We start from the raw sequence: 18,076 nt of genomic DNA, 5'->3' as shown, positions 1-18,076 counted from the left end.
GTTACTTGGACTAGCAAGAAAGAAAACTATATATCTCAACCTACCGCTGAAGCTAAATATGTTGTTGCTACAATAAATTGTACAAACATTGTATGGATTAATTAGCTACTCAAAGGTATGAAGGAAGAAATCATTGAACCTATGATACTTTATTGTGATAATACAAGTGCTATAAATATATCAAAGAATCCTATGATGCATACAAAGACTAAGTGCATTTCAATCAAGTATCATTACTTGAGAGAACTAGTTCAAGATAAAGAGGTGAAGATGGAATATGTCAACACTAAGAGAAAATTGTTGGTATCTATACAAAAGCATTGCCTAAGGATGCTCATGAGTATCGAAGAGGTAAACTATGGGTGATACCCTTGTCAAAAGCTATTTGAGAAGCATGAGGAGTGCCCTAAATCAAACAAGTTGATTGATATATGGTATGCATTGATAATCTACTTAAGGTTTGAAAGGATGGTTACACTGATTAAGTTCAAAAGAATAAGTTAAATGAAGTTTTTCTTCCAAGCTTAACATTCTACACAGTAGGTGCTGAGAAAAGATAGTGTAAGCCAATTAGAAAATCAATTAGAGTTGAAAAAAGTCAATTTCAATGTAAGCCGAGTGAAACAATGTAAGCCAAGTAAATTTTAGTTGATGTTGAGCACCAATAAACTTTAGTTCATGTTGATTGTTTTGAATTTGGTTGCCAAGCTACGTAGTTTAAGTCAAGCATCAGAAGCCAATTAATGCCAAGTGTCAGCATTATTAGAAAGATTGTGAATTCGATGAATCTGAGCTGATAAGTTTGATTTCTTGGATTGTGTGAACTGTGTGGAAGATAAGCTTGATGAGATGGTGGCACAAAATTCAAGATAAATTTTTTTGAGGGAAATTGAAAGGAGATTTTTTTAGAAGGGAATATAATGAAATGAGAGGTAGATTCATTGAATCCTACCTAATCCAACCAAACCCTAAAATGGATGATGAAGGATGAACAAAAAAATATCTTAATTCTCTATTTATAGAGATGGTTGGTAAAAAGCAAGGGTTTTCGTGTGCAAGAATCTAAGGAAGACAAGGAGTCTACAATATTTGCTTCATTTAGTGACCTAAGAGAAGAGATTGCATTGGAAAGCAAAGCAAGAAGGCTTAAGGGTATGGATGCTTGAAGGGTGAACAATATATCAGAGCTAAAGAGTGTGAAAGCCAAGAAGAATGGAGGACTAAAATAGAGATCTGTAATTTGTAAATGGAGTTGTAAGTTGTTATTAGATTAAGCCTTATTATTACCTTCTAATCATTGTATGTAAATCCTTTGGATTAAGGTTGACCTAATAGTCATTTATAAATCCTTTAACTAGGTGATATTCCAAGTGAATGATCTAAAGTCCTCTAACAAATCTCACTCTAAATAAGGTGATTGAAATCCTTTAACTGAGTCACATTTAATAGTATGTATCATAACCTTTAACAGAGTTGATCTTTCACAGGGCATCACTTCAAAAGAGTGAGAATGAGTAGCATGTTATTGGTGGTTTTTTCCAAATTGGGTTTCCATGTTAAATAATTATGTCAAATGTGTTATTAAATATGTTACATTTCATGTTTACATTTCTGCAAATTGATTTGAAAGTAACCTACAAGTTTAAGTTATTGCATAATCTAATGGATGCATGCATGATGAAAATGTTTTATGCATATGGGTTCACTAAATTGTGAAAAGTTTTAATTGTACATCTTGACCTTCAATAACTGATTCAAACCCCCCTCCCCCCCAACCTCTCAGTTATTCTAAAAAACTTTAATAGAAATCATCTACAATACAATTATTATTGGTAGTGATTTATCTTTCTTGCATTACTGCATACAATACCTTGGCAAAGTGATTACATTCCATCACCCTTCACTCATATATCATACAACACCCCATCAGTTATACATAGTATGGTCACCTCCTATATTGTATAATAATCCTACCCCAACCATATGGCCTTGCAACTCAGTTCTAAAGTCCTAGTGCATTTCACCATATGGTCTTCCCTCCTTAACCATATGGCTTCATAGCTAGCAACCATACAGACATATATATCATTGTATGAACATTCAAGTTTCCATACATCTTCACCCCTTTACATCGTACGACCTTGGTAGATAGTCACCCACCCATTATAAGGCTATCTACTGTGTTGATAGATAAATCAATATGAACAAGAGTACAATAGGATAGTAACATTACAATCCCATACAAATAATTGGAGATATATCACATTACTTAATATGTCCTACAAGATACTATCAAAATTCCTAGATACATTGTTTGGAATATATATTTCCCAATGTGATTAAGTTCACTCAAGCTAGCTTTACCAAAGAAAGACATGTCTTATATAACCTCCTCACCTAGTGGGAAGCCATGAATTGGGAACATTATTCCATACACAAGGTAAGAATAATGTTCAATGACTATGAGAAAGTGCACAAACAATAGGATATAATAGAGTTTTATATTTAGAATGATGGATTGTCCTAGATTGTAAAGACTATTTGATCAAATAGTGAAGACCCTAAGTGATATTTTATTTTAAAGTAAATGGATGCAAGTAAAAATATTTTGAACTATCTAGGTCTAATAGAAAAGGGTGTCCTCTAGTCCTTGTCTAATTTTTTATTGCAATATATTCATTTTATTACCTATTGGGGGATAATGCCTTATCCTCATGAGTAAAATAAATCATCCTACTTACTAGTGTGGATCTCTTTCAAATATATTATGTGAAAATGACACTAATATACTAATTAAATTATATGACAATATAGTCCCTTGATGACTATGATTAACATATTATGTGAATTTTGTAGGAGTAAATATTAACTTCTCAAATCTACTATGTTATGGTGGTATGACCATCCCCTATAATAGGGGGTGAAAGGAGGTCGATTAAATACTAGAGTGAGATACTTAGGTATCCCATTTTAATGTCGGGCTAGATATATATATATATATATTTTTTTTTTTTAAATTTGGAAAATGGAACAAAAAATAGGTCTCTCTAGGTAGTACATTTTCTAGGTTTTCTAGCAATTGCTATCTTCATATATTATTTATTATATATTTTTCTAGCTATTAAATATCTTTTAATTTTGGGTTTTCTTCTCTATTTTTTTTCTCTCGATGCGTACACTTTGAACAGGTTAAAAAATAATGTAAATTATTTTTGAAAAATAATATATATGTGGCATTTGTCTTTTATCGATAGAAACAAATCACTCTCAATTTATTTATATATATAGAAAAAAAATAGTTAGAATGTATATCTACTGACATAAGGTACAAAAAATATATATGGTGATATAGGATTGGTGCATGATAAACAAAAATTAAAGGAAATTAGGTTAATGGACCTAAGAACATAGGGAAAACACTTGTGGCCAATGTAATCTTCAAAACACTTCAATAGGAGGATCTCTTGAAGATTTTGGTTAGACACAATATTATTAAAGAAGTTATTTTTCAAAGATCCTTGACAAAATGGATTACAGCTATGTGATCTCACTATTTTTCTATTTTGCATTAAGGTCTTAGGATCAAGTGCCTTTAGATCAATATGGAGAGGGAAGAAAAATGTGAGGAAATTTATTTCAAATAATGGGACCATAACAAAAGTGAATAAAATCTATGGGGAGAGGAAAATATAGTAAAACATAAGATGTGGAGAAACTCCATTTGTATTTCTACAAGGATTTTTATCCAAGAGTTATTCCTATAAGAGTATTAATAGTTTTATATAAATAATCAAAGAAGGGTAATTATTGGCTTGGGAAAAGATTTTCCATAAATTTTACATCCCACAACCTCAATGGACATGTATTTGCACTTAGGGAAGGTTTTATCTTCCTTTAGACATCTAATGGACCACCCCTTGGTTCTGTTAAAGCTAAATGCATCCATGATTTCCATACTAATAATGATGAGATATTAGTTGTGTTAATGATTCTTCGAATGTTAACAATGACCCTTCATTTTGAAGTAAAATATTTAAGAAAACGTGTGCAAGACTTGTGGAGGTAAAGTTTAAATGCTCCATGTGACATTTATCTTACACAAATTGGTACTAAGGAATTATAACAAGGGACCTAATATTTACACTTTGTGTTAAGCCCTTGAAATTATGCATAATTTATTTTTTATTCTCTCTTTTCTAAAAATGTTTGAAGCTTAATTGATATTTATGTCAATGTAAATATTACTATATTTATTTATTTGGAATAGGGTGAGTAGGTGAAACTAGTGTTGGATCTAGAGAAACTTGATAAGGATGAGGTAGAGGGTAGGCTTGGAAAATGTACTCACCCCAGCACTAAAAATAAATAGAGATCTAGATTGATCAACATGACATCATGAAGGTTATTGAAAAGATTAAAGGTATTCAAAGGGATTTGAATGACAACATTGAAGCTTTAGCCTAGATTTATTCACTCTTTTGTTATCTTTTCTTTGTCTTGTCTTGTCTTGTTTGGTTTTTTATTATTTTTTGTAGTTCCTAATTTTGGTGTTGGCCTTAGCTAGGCTTAGCTGGAAATGATTGCGGATGTTTAATTATTGAGAACATAGTTTTGTTTAAGAACTTAATGTTTTTTCTATTTCTATAGAACAATTGGGGTTTCGATCCCCTATAAATAAACCTATTTTAGCCTTAGTAAAAAGCATTACTAATTTTTAGCTTGTGTTTGGTTATGTCTGAAACCTCGAGAAGAATTTTAATATTTTTGGGTCCAAATTTTCAATAGAAAATTAATGAATTATTTCAAAATTTAGACATTGCAATATTTTTAGTGTTAGAACATGTCTCTATCTAAGTATCTTAGGAGATTCTCTATAATATTGATGTTTAAGTCACAGTTACTACAAGAATATGCAGATGGAATTATTTGATGTGTAAGTCAAAGTCCTTTGAGATCAACCCATCTAACCTCATGGATGAACTCAAGAAGGAAAAAATGGGTCATTGTAGTAAAATTAACAACTATACCACTTGTTGTAATGTCAAGATAAAAAAAATTTAAAATACTAGTAGCGTGGGTGGTGACACCAATACAAGCAACTCATAGGAGTCAAGATGGGTGGAAGGTACCTTGTAATGGACTACAAGAGTTAAATGAGAAGAAATGATAGTTACTTAGGGTGTGGCTCTAATTTGGAGAAGATAAATGTTATATGTGGTAATATATTCATAACTACATACATAATGTGTTATCAAAGACATAGTAGATTGTGAATATGTAATGTATAACTAGTATAATTTGACTTCTAGATGAATTACACTCGCTACAATAAGTACGCATTAAAGACACTTTTTTAACTTGGATAAATTATATGTAATAGGAAAAAAAAAATATTCTAATTAAATTATAGAAAACATGTACAACATATTTAATTTTAAAGTGCATATATATAACACACATTTAAAATTAAAATCAATATAATTGCATAATATTAATTATAAAATGAAAATTTTAATTTATTTTTTTAATTTGTAAATAATTAAAAGAAATTTTTAAATAACATTAATATTTATTAAATTCAATTTTATATTAATAATTTTACATATAATCATTTTCAATAAGTGTATACTTTTTAATTTTTTATTAAAAAAAATACTTTAATTGATTGATTTTCTAATGAATTTAGAATATTTTATTTTTCAGATTCAAGTATCTAATTTTTAAGTCAACCTAATTAATCCATAAAAATGAATAGTCCACTTCATACTCATTTCATCCATAAATTTAACTTAAAAATTACATAATCAAAACACAATAGCAAATTATTAAAAATTACAAATTGCATAGAAATAACCGTAAAAAAAATTAAACCCTAATACGACCATGGACCCTTCTAACCCTAAGGACGCTCTATCCTGATTCACTATGACAAAGTGAGCGGACGGGAAGAACCCTGTGATAATTGAATGAAAATTTTCCTCACAAAACTATGGGGATATATAAGAACAATGGGAGAATCTGAATGAAGAGAAGAAAGCAGAGGTGGAGCTTACCAGGGGTGTCAATCACATTTAATAACCGGCCATCTTTCAGCGTAGTTTGCTCGAGCTTACACTCTTTTGTAACAGATGAAAAGCTCCAGCGGGAGATGAAGCCATTGCGTCCAAGGATGGAATTTCCAGTTGAACTTTTACCGTTGCCTCTGCGCCCCATCAACACCATCGTTGTTCCTCCCATACTTTATCTCTTCCTTCTCTGCAATTCATCGCCCAACTTATCATCTTTCCTATCATTTCAATTCATTCAAGTAAAAAACGTAACTATACCTTTCTGTCAACCCAAGTGAGCAATCCCCAGCTGATGAGAGCCCAGTGTTTAATTTATCGGTTGTCGAAAACTCTGCTGGAAATCTATCTATTGAAAACAATCAGAACCCGACATTGCGTTGATATTAAGGTATGCTTGGGAACCAAGGAATAACTTTATGGTGAAGATTATATTTGTTAGGTCGGCTAAAGCAGAAGGAATATAACGATTACAAAAGCAAAGAGAACATTGAAGAGATGCTTGCATATTTTTCTCATAGAAATCCATACTGAGGTGATGTAAAGAAACCCAAGTTTGGAAGGTGCAAGAGATATTTATTCTCTTTAATTTGCCAGGATTTCGTAGGCTCATTCATCGGAAACCATTTGTAGTCAGTAATAAATGGATTTCTGATGTTAATGTCAATAGGCGAGAGGGACCAATAATTTAAGGGGTGCCTAATAATCGATAACTTTCTTGTAAATATATTATTCAATTTTATCACATATAATTAGTGATGATTATTCGGTCCATAAATTACATATATGTTATATTCTATATAGTTATACAATATTCTATTTTAAAAAAATGATATTTTAAAATTTAATTACTAGATATTTTTTAATTAAGTTTTGGTCGAACAGTTAAAAGGTCATCTTTTGTACACATTTCACTAAGTGCAGTACCTCCAAATCTTGTTATAGGTCGATAAATGTCCATTGTACATCTCAAAAAATAATAAAGGGCGTATGATATCCATACACTAGCTACATGTTGATGAATTTAGTCTAATGACTAGTGGTCCCTCTCCTCTAGGTGATCCATGTATAGATGGAAATTCTAATTTCCCAACTATGGATGAATTTCTCTGTATTATAATAGTAAAGAATTTGTGTGTGTGTGTGTGTGTGTGTGTATTTTTATACTTTCATTTTATTTGTTTTGTAGAAGTTTTTGGTGTCATCCTTTGAATTCTTCTAATTTAATTTATTTTTTAAGGGAATTTTGTAACTAGTTTAATATTTTAATTTTATTTTAAAAATATTATTTTATTTTATTTCTCTTGATTTTTTATCTATATATATTTATTTTAATCTTTTTAATTTTATTTTACTCTATTATTAGTATTGTTGTTTTTAATTCAATAAAAGAGATATCAATCTTATAAAACGAGATCCAAGCCCTTAAAAGGAAACCTAGCTTGCATAATAATTAATTATTAGATGCCTAAAATTTATTTTAAAAGTAAAATAAAGTTAATAAGAAAATACCTTATTACTCTAATGCACCCCACCCCAAGACAAAATTAGGAAGTAGCTAAAAACCTAGAAACAACTACTAAAAGTAAAAATGGGTATCAACAACAAAGCATGATGAGGTACCCAAGCACAACCAAATCTTTGTAAAGAAGAGAAATTAGAAAAACCACATGGAAAAAACCCTACTCCAAGAAGAGATGGAAAGAATGTTAAAATCATAGTGAAGGAATAAAGAAGCCTCTGAACTAGTGAGCATCCCATAAGATAGGAACAAAATGATGGCCATGTAGAACACCATTGAAGTATTTAGAAGTTACAAAGCTCCATCAAAAAGTAATTGTTGATATGAAGAACCTTCACTAAAATAGAACCTAACTAGGTAGAGAAGACTATAACTTGCATGAGTGCTCTCAAAAGGTACTACTCGAATCAAGAGTCACACAAATGTAAAAAAAATTAAACTCGAAGATATATGACTTAAAACACCAAAGTCTAAAGAGCTTATCAATCAAACATGGAAGGTTTCATCCAAATGAGGAACAAGAAAAAAAATGTTTGTACATGTTAGATGATTCATCTCACCAAAATTCATAGGTACCAATCCACTACATCCATCCAGTACATAAGAACATATATTGAATACATAGCTCACTACATCAAACCAAGGAAGTATAAGAACCAAAAGAAGAACGGCCCCCTTAATCCGAACAAGGATGATGTGATAGCCAACTAGAAAAGTGAGCAAAAATAACTACATGTCAAAGAACCATGATCAAGATGCACAATATAACACATAATAGTATCATAAGTTGATCAATATCAGACATGTCATGAGGCTAATGCCATAGAAGGGACACTTACTAAACAAAGGTAGATGGAAACAAAGGAAAAAAATAAACTCCCTTATGGCACTTAATCAAAGTAGTGCATGTACAATAAGATACAAGACATGTGAATATAAATCATATAGTAATATGTGTAAGTGTCCTCATATGGCACTACTCAAATCATAAGGTAAAATAAGGTAAAATAAGTGAAACAAATATACAAATGAGATATGGCACTATATCTCAATGTGATTGCAAACTTGTATACAATAGATGTCTACAAAGACTAAAAGAGACATAAGGATGATATAAGAGATAGTACAACTGGTGACAAATCATTTGAATCAATGAAATCAATCCCCAAACTTGAAACAACCAAGATATCTACCAATATGCTAAAATGAAAAGAAAAGAAAAAAACTAAATAGAATGTCTGAGGAGTGAAAATTGGAAAAATAACCAGCGTCACTAGAAAGAGCTCTAAAAGGTCATTCCAATGATATAAAGAATTCCAAAATTAGAGATTAGATGCTCAAGATATGTTTCCTAAAGTGTAAAAAAGAACTCCTTTCTTTGATAGAAAAAGGCCATTAAAAATCATCAAAAAGAGTACATGTACCATTACAACGATGTCAAAACTAGATTTTTAGCAATATCTTGTTTGCAAAAAACAAATATTGTATACTCAAGATATGAGAAAAAAATGTGAAGGCAAATCCAAACATAGCTAGGAGTTAAAAACAAGTCGATGATGTAGTGTTGACATGGCACCGGTATTAGTAAATGGTGGGTATAAATTTGATGGTCATTTGACCATCCTTGCCAAAAAAAAAGCCAAAAAAATTCCTAGGTGGCCAGGAAAAAAACAATATCCCCAATAAACCGTGCTAAAAAAAAGTCCAGTGTGGTGGAAAAAATTTGTTAGTGGCTAGATAATCATTCCAAAGGCATGTGCTAAAACTACATAGTTCATGCCTATAATAAAGCAATAAACCGCTAGCAATGCACAAGAACAATTGCCAAGTAAAAATATGATGGTAAACCAATGTTAGCATAAAAATGTACTACAAATTGAAACCACCTTAGAAAAAATGGAAGAATTTTCTATGATCCAATATTGATAAACTACCTTGCAATCCACAAAAATGTTAAATAATTAAGAAAATTCCTCAAAGTGCTCAAACTATAGAGCATTGAGAGGCCCAACGTGTTGACATGGACCCCCAAATGGAGGCACCAATTAAAAGGTACATGCAATTTCATTACAAAAAAAAAGTCATTAATCATGGTGATGTCGCATTAGGGGCTAGAGATAGTCCTCACCCAAGGCATAATTGTGGGGCTTAATACACTGAATGAAGCATTGACTAAAGTACTTTGGAGAGCTCCCCAAAATGAGTGTGTTGAATTGATCGGCATGAGGTCAAAAAAGGGATGTGCAATCACCATAGACTCTACCATAAAGGTTGACACAATAACTAAAATATACCCACAAATAATGTGGACTACGAGTGGCACAAAGACTAAAAACTCACCATCGGAGGTACTGGGTGCCTCCAAAAATAGCCCAAACACTACATCAAGAAAAATCATCCAAGTGGTCATGCAAAGGATGCGCACAGGTATAGAAGAAATAGGGCTGACAAAATGGTGCAAAATGTGAGTGGGGCCTGCAACCTACCTACTTGTGTAGGTGTGGACCCACCTGAAAAAGTTTCCTCACTCTTTTTAGAAAAAATGCATCCTCTTTTCATACATGTTTCAATAAAAAGCATGAAAAAAAATTATTTTAAAAAATAAACAAAAAATAAACCAAAAGCCTCCCATTTTTTATTTTATTTAGGAAAAATAAAATAATCGTCACCTCAATTTTTTAACCCAAATTGTACAACCTTGGGCTAAATTTTCTTGCCTCATATTTCAAAAACTTTGAAAGTGGATGTATTTTATATGGAATGTAGGTTTTTGGATTCTCTAAGAATAAAAGTGATATACTTTTATGCTCAAAATGACAAAAAACAAAGGCCCCCTCAAATCAAATGTAAAACACTTTTGAAAATTGAAACCCTCCAAAAGAGAAAACATAGATGAAAATGAAGCCAACCCTATCATAAATTGAAAAGGGGCATGAATATTTGAAGCTCTAATAGCATGTTGAAGTTGATGAAAGATTAACTCCATGGCTCCCAAGAATCAATTACATGCAAACACTTGTCATAGAAAGATAGAAGTAACAGAGATGGAGGTAAGAATTCACATACCCATAGAGAAGACATTCTTTATGAGAAAAAAGAAAAATTTCTATTAATCAAAAGTGAATGAATATGTACATTAAAAAGAGAGATCAATTCTTATAAATGGAAACCCAAAACCCAGATATGTAAAACCTAGGATGCAAAATAATAATGAATAAAAGAATTAATTATTAAATTCCTAAAGTTTACCTTAAGTAAAATAGAATTAAAAAGAAAAACCCTTATTACTCTATCATTGTAAGGCTCATAATTATCATATTCATATGTTTAATCACTTTTTTCATAAACTTAGGGTTTTTTTTAATTCTATCTATTGCGCTTTCTTTCTCACAAAATCAAGGAGTATAAGCAGAAACCCAAATTATTCATGAAGGGTTGACATGGTTTTTTTAAAGATTATGATGGATCATGTGAAGGAAACTCTCCCTTCATATGTCCCTATTAAAAAATAAAAGTTCCCGAAAACCCTAGTTAGTAGAAAAGGTAAAGGAAATTGATTGATGGATGAACTAGGAGAAGTGAAAAGGGAGTCAAAGATAATAAGAGTATGACCTATAAGGAAATGGAGTCAGTTCTAAAGAAGTCGGTGATCACAATACCAAAAGCTTGGAAATGGAGGAGGAAGTAGAGAGTGATTTCTTTGGTGGGTCAATGGGGAAAAAAATGAAAATAAAAATTGGGCCACTAAGTTTTGTTGACCCTAAAGGAAATCTTACTACTGTCAATTAGTGAAAAACACTTAGTCATTTACTAGGAAAGTTGGTCGCTCAACATTGAGACTAAACCACTACTAAGACCAATCCATAAAGAGAAGTATAGAAACATAGTTGTTGACCACATTAATAGTGGTTGAGAATTCTAATTAGTGTTGAGTAATACACTTGAGCCAAGCAGTTCAGAGTATTAAAATAGTGTAAGTTGAGTGTACAAGTTCATGTCAAGAGACAACATGAAGAACTAAACATAGTTGAGAGTTAGGAAGGTATATGTACCTAGTTACATGGTTTGTGTATATGAGTTTTGAATGACACAAAATAATATGTAAACTATTTTACCCAGCATGAATCATATTTCTATGTTCGAGGAGCTAATCAAGGAGGTAATTACACCTATGATTATGCATCATTTATCTCTATGTAGTCTGATGGACCAATCAAAAAATTGGAAGGGTCAAGCGGAAAAAAGAATGAAAGTGGATCATTTATTATAATTTGGAAGCTTCTTAATATGGCCATAATAGAAGGGTTTCAAGCCATAAGCCATAATTTTTTGTTACTAGTAAGAGGAATATGTGTATTTGAAGTTGAATGAGTATCAACAAGTTGTGAAGTAAGGCATGACCAAGTAGTGGAGTGAGGAGTTATTGAAAATTAGTCAAAGAGATATGATTAAAATTTGGATAGAGAATATCGTTTATCATCATCTTAGTGTGAAGCAAAGTATCAAAATATTATTACAATCTAAGAGGAGTATAAGTGAATATCTTAATAAAGTGGTTCTAATAGGCCTATTGTAAACCTCCTAACAGAGTGCTCACTCAATTATGACGTTAAAATCCTTTAGTCAAGGTAGACTTAACAATATTGTATGCTTCTAATAGGGAAGACCCCTCATGGGGTACATACTTAGAAGTGATCAAAATTGTAGCTCTAGCAAGCACTTTGTTACTACAGTAGTAAAGATTTTGTGGGTTCCATCCCCACCATAGTTTTAACTTTACCTTGGAGGGTTTTTGCATTATCAAATATCATTTCAAGTCTTTCATTGCAAGAAGATGATAGATATAATATTAAATATTTTTACATGATGATGCATGTTTAAGGTTGATGTGGTGGACTTAGTTTAGAATGGTTTATGTGTGAAGTGGTAAAAATTTTGAAGATCTTGATTCCCCCCCTCTCTTAGCATCTTACTTTCCAATTAGGTTTTTGTCTTTTAATATCAGAGTTGAGTTTTCTAAGAAAGAATTCTAACCACATGAGAGTCATGATCTTGGAGATGGAAGAATAAAAACTAGGAAAAGTGATTGAGAATCAGAAGCTTGATTTTCATCTTGCATTGGAACATGTTAAGGTTGTAAAAGAGGAACTGACAAAATCACTAAAAAGAAGGAAGGAAATGGTGATTTAATAAACTAACAAAAAAATACCAAGAAGAAATAATTGAAGACATATTTGAATAAGGTAGATCTATTGGAGAAGAACAACATCTTGAATGAAGAAGAAAGAGCACTAAAGATAGAATATGAAATACACTTAGTAAGGTTGTGTGAAATCACTAAAATAAAAATACAAAAGATGATGAAGATAAGGTTATGGTTGATGAAGATAAAAGGAAAATAGCTATAAAACTTGATGAAAGGATCAAATAAGTACAAATTATAACACATAATCAATTTTACATGGTCAATCAGTTGTTAAGTGGTAACCCTGAAGTTGCAAGGAAGGTGGAATAATCAACTAAAAAATGAATTAACAACTAAAAACAACTCATTGAAAGAATGAAAATATCTAAAGGAGCCATGAGAAAACTTGATGAATGATTAAAAACATAAAGAAGACCCTCATGATAATACTAGATTATGCTATACTGAGTTCATATCATCTACCAAAAAAGGAAATTTTTCAAACAATGAAGAATAAAGGAATGAAAAACCAAAGAACAAGAAGGCTACATTCTATTACTATGGAAAACTAGGTCATACAACAAATGTTTACATAATAAAAATTGGTAAGTCCAATTCCAAGCCTAATTTCAATGGATATTACATTAGTTGCACCAAGAATGGACATCAAGCATATGAATATAGATCAAAGACACTAGTTCCATCTAGATTTGAAGGTTATTGCTATACATGTCATAAGTATAGTCACAAGTTATAAGAATGCAGATCTAATGCAAAATAGAGTTGGACAACCAAAGGTCAAGGAAGTGAAATTAGGAAAGGAAATACAATAAATTGGGATTAGAATACTTGGGTCAATTTTTAGTTATGTCGAAAGTATGGACATATTGTAGAAAATTGTGCAAGAATACATCTTAAGGGAAGATCAAGAAACTAGAGAAACTTTGGTCTTGTATGCTTTCACTATTAGAAATTTGGTCACCTAAGAAGATATTGTATGAACCAAGCACTAACATCAAATAATGAAGAAAAAAATGTAAAAGAAAAGGTTAATGCTGAAGAAGTGTAAAGCTAGATGAATCAAGCCTGGAAGAAGAAAGCTGATGGAAGCATTAGTGCAAATTATGAAGTTGTGATCACCCAATACAATGGATCAGATGATTTCAACACCAAAAAATAAATAAAGAGGTATGTATGGAATTGTGTTTAAAATTCTTAAATCATACATTAGTTGCTAATATTGAAAGCATAAAAATCTAAATTAGCATATGATTAGATGTATAAGGACAGAATTGTATTATGGATGTGTTTGGATGTCAAGATGAAAAGTTAGTGATGTCTGAGTGCCAATCTTGAATGATGAAAAGTGTTAATCAACCAAGTAAAATTATTTTAACCATGACCAAGTCATAGTTTTGGCTGAGTTCAAACTAAATTTTGTGAAGTGTTTCTACCAAGTGTTACAATATTGACTAAGATAGCTATTGTGTGCCCACTCAAATGTACAAAGCTATTATTAAATTTTCAAACTATATAGAAATTTTCATCAATCATTTTGGTCATATTTCATTCCATATTTCAAGAGAATGTAGAGCTTAAGTGATTTTTGAGCAAAGTAAAGTGATTCTAAGATATTTGTATGTGTGTGTCATTATTATTTGAAATGATTTGTGAGATTTTTGTATGAACCAAGTGAAGAAGAGTTTCTTTGATCAAACCCTAAGAGACAAAAAAGAATCCAGTTCAACTACAGTATAAATTAAGATTGAATCAAAGGTTATTGGAGCTGAAATAGTAAAAGATGAAGTTGTTAATCCACTAAAATTCAAAGCTTATCCTAAGATTGGGGAAAATGGGAGATACATCAGGTGCCCTATCCTTGATCATGTTGAGATTCATCTTAATTCATGAAGTTCAATCTTGGTACATGTGTAATATTGGTGAGGTAGTGCATTTTTAATTGAGAAATTCATATTTGAAATTATATGTAGATGGAAAGTTGAAAGATGACCATAAACACATTATCGAGAAAGGGTTAACTAATGGCACTAAATTTTCTAATAGTTTTCAAAATTAAATGGAATAAGATTGTTTTGAGTGGAATTCACGAAATGAAGATATGGTTTGAAGGTGGAACATTTTATATCACTAGGAAATTAATATATCTATTCACTATATACCATAGTGTGTACAAGGTTAAGAAAATTCATTGCCAGAGAACATATGTAATTGAGGAAAATCCACTAGTAGTATGGAATAAGAGAGCCATAATGATTTCTACCATTAGTGGTGTTGAGATTGAGTTTGTGGTGAGGGTCACTGCTCATAGATTTTTTAGTCTAGCCAACTAGATAGTGTTCCCTATGTTGCAATAGATTTTTCTTGGAAAATCATGAAGAAGGATCACACCTATGACCTTTCCAACCTATAATTGACACAATTGGCATAAAATTTGGAGAGCATTAGAAAAGAAAGGAAATACATGTGTAAGTTTGATTCACTACTCGTTTGTATATTCTTTTATGTTTAAAATTATTTTCCTACCATTGGAAATGTCATTTGGAACAAGAAGCCAATAACTCATCAAATTAATAAGTTCATTAATTAGTTGGAAGACAATTTTAAGAAGGTTACAGATTGATATTTTGAAGAGTTTAAGTAGAAGATGAAGAATAGGACAACAATTCCCTAATTCCTAGTTGAGAAATATTATGATGATGTTTGTTTTCTAGTTGACATAGACAAGCCTCACATTCAGGTAGTCATACCAAGGATGGCATGGTTGAGACTATTTCCATATGAGATAAGCATTTATGAAGCCACTGGAAAAATTGTTGCATTATTAGATAAACCTTTGTATAAATATGTCGAGCCATTTAGCAAATATGAGACTAAAAAGTGAAGATCAAATTGTTCCATTATTAGATAAACCTTTGTATAAATATGTTGAGCCATTTAGCAAATATGAGACAAAAAAGTGAAGATCACTATATAGATCAATGCTCCCAGAATATAGAAGAAGAGAAAGTGAATGATAAATAGCTTGGACAAAAAAAATTGGAGAAGGAATTGATAAAGTGGCACCATTACAAATCGTCAAAGGTAAACGTGAAGACATGTGGATAGTGAAAATAAAGAAGAAAATGAAGTAGAGAAAACAGAAGAAAAAGGAAAAGAGATAGTGTTTACTGAGCCTCACACATGCAAGAATATAAAGAAGGTCACCAAGCCCATCTCAAATACACAAAGAGTAACTAGAAAAAGGACAAGCGAAGCTACTATGGTAGTGACTGAGCCCAAGAAAGAGATAGCTATAGCTACTAAGCCTACTCAAAGGATAATACTAAAAAAGAGGAAGAATACCTTAGTAGAGGAAGATGAGCCAAGCTTACCTATAAAGAAGCCAAGAAGAAAGTTTCATATGCCTAAGGATGATGATGAATATGATGAAGAGAGGACTGAGTCAAAGGAAATGGGTTGATTCAAAATTGCAATGTACAACCAACCCCAAAATAATGATGAACTTTGTGAAAACATTAGGGGAAAATGGGTATGACAAGTTTCAAATTTATTAAGAAATGATAGTTTGGATATTGTAGACAAAAAAATATTGAAGAGGAAGTTCTTGAAATGATGGAAATATTTAAATACACACCATTGGTGTTAAATAACCTCACACCTAATGAGTTGAATAGTAGTATTTATGAAATATAGGAATATACTTTGAATACTAAGTGCCTCAAGAGCTTTGTGTTGGCAATTTTTCTACGTAGGATAAGTTAGAATAGAGTTATAGTTATCAATTATGGTAACATTCATCTTGTATAAAGAAGGCATTGTGCACAAATGAAGATTGTATAGTTAGACATGAAAAATTGTCTAAGTATGAGATAGTTTATCAAGAAGAATGGAGATAGTTTTGGTATGCACAGTTGGCAGAGGCGTTATTGGCATGTGTTTAGTTGCCTATAAATAGTACAAAGTGTTAGGATGGTATGTGTTAGAGCGTGAGTTAGTACAAACAATACAGAAGGAGTTATTGCAGTTTTACTAGATATGGCGATATATTGACAAGAAGAGGGCATATTAGAGAATGGGTATTATGAGTATAGGAATTTTTTTTTAAAAAAAATATTTTCTTGACTAATTAGGGATAAAATCATAGATGTTAACCCTAAGAGGGAAAGAGTTAATTTTGTATTTCGCTAAGCATGTGAAAGCTTGAAGACCAATTGGACATTTTTTGTAAAATATAAAAGTATAAAGGAAAGAATGCAATATGTCAAGTTGTGTGCATGTTGTAGGTGATATGAGGACTTATGTGAAAGTTGTGTGTTTGATATGAAAACTATATGTGATGTAAATTCTAATGTATGATCAGAGGTATGTAAAGAGGTTTAAATGAAAGATCAAATATTGAAGATATCAACATTGTAAAGAGGTTTTTTTATATCTCTCTCTTTTGCATCAAGGAACTACATTTTTAGGCAATGGGATCATCTAGCATATATTTTTTAATTGTACATAACAACTACTAATAGAGTTCAAGTTTTTAACAGGGCTTAGTCCTCTAACAAGTACCAAGGCACTATATGTGCATGCAATAGACTCCTAATATGGTCAATATGCTTAACCAAATACTTTTTATTAGTGGATAATTTTGTGGGTACCATCTCCTACAAGATTTTCCCTTGGCCAATGTTTCCCTAGTTAACAAAATATGGTATTATGAGTTATCTCTATGTATGGCTACTTTTACTATTCACTGTTGCTAGTTTACTTTCATATTCAAGTTATAAGGGAATTAACAATATCCAATTTTGGGAAAAAATTGCAGAATATTGATTCACCCCCCTCCCCCCCACCCCTCCTCTTAGTATTCCCTATTTTTAACACTTTGTAGTTTAAAGAAGACAAGGCAAGACAGTCAAGTTCAAGCAGTGAACTCAAAACTAATAATAAAGAGGAGAAGAGAGATGAACTAGTACAACAAGAGATAGAACCCAAGGAAACTAGATAGGATCCTAGGAAGGCTGAGGATACCAAAGAGGAACCATAGAGGCTGAGTCTAGAAGTGTTAGAAATAGGGAATGATGAGAAGGGGGTCGAATCATTATTCTACAAACTTTATCTTGAATCTAGATATTATTAATTGACTTATAACTTACATATAAAAATAAACTAATTATATTGAACAATAAACAAAACCATGAAATAAGAGAACTCCTAACACCATATATTGTTAACTAGGGAAACTGTGGACAAGGGAAAACCCTAATGGGGATGGTACCCACAAAATGTCCA

General features: G+C 31.4%; 1 pseudogene across 1 annotated transcript in view; it reads right to left on the bottom strand.

Moving 5' to 3' along the window:
• The window catches only part of LOC149568695 (immune-associated nucleotide-binding protein 9-like), a 138,870-nt pseudogene extending 132,412 nt beyond the window's left edge, over positions 1-6,458 (bottom strand). The window contains exons 1-2 of the transcript XR_016361697.1: positions 6,327-6,458; positions 6,054-6,255 (exon numbers count right to left, since the gene is read on the bottom strand). The product of XR_016361697.1 is annotated as an immune-associated nucleotide-binding protein 9-like (transcript). The remainder of the gene's footprint in view (positions 1-6,053; positions 6,256-6,326) is intronic.
• Between the last annotated feature and the right edge of the window lie 11,618 nt (positions 6,459-18,076).

Source organism: Cupressus sempervirens, chromosome 3 (genome assembly GCF_028749045.1).
Source record: "Cupressus sempervirens isolate cs-2001-9-10 chromosome 3, ASM2874904v1, whole genome shotgun sequence".
NCBI classification, from domain to species: Eukaryota; Viridiplantae; Streptophyta; class Pinopsida; order Cupressales; family Cupressaceae; genus Cupressus; species Cupressus sempervirens.
The sequence above is the reverse complement of the archived record's forward strand: the minus strand, read 5'-3'. Positions and strand labels throughout refer to the sequence as shown.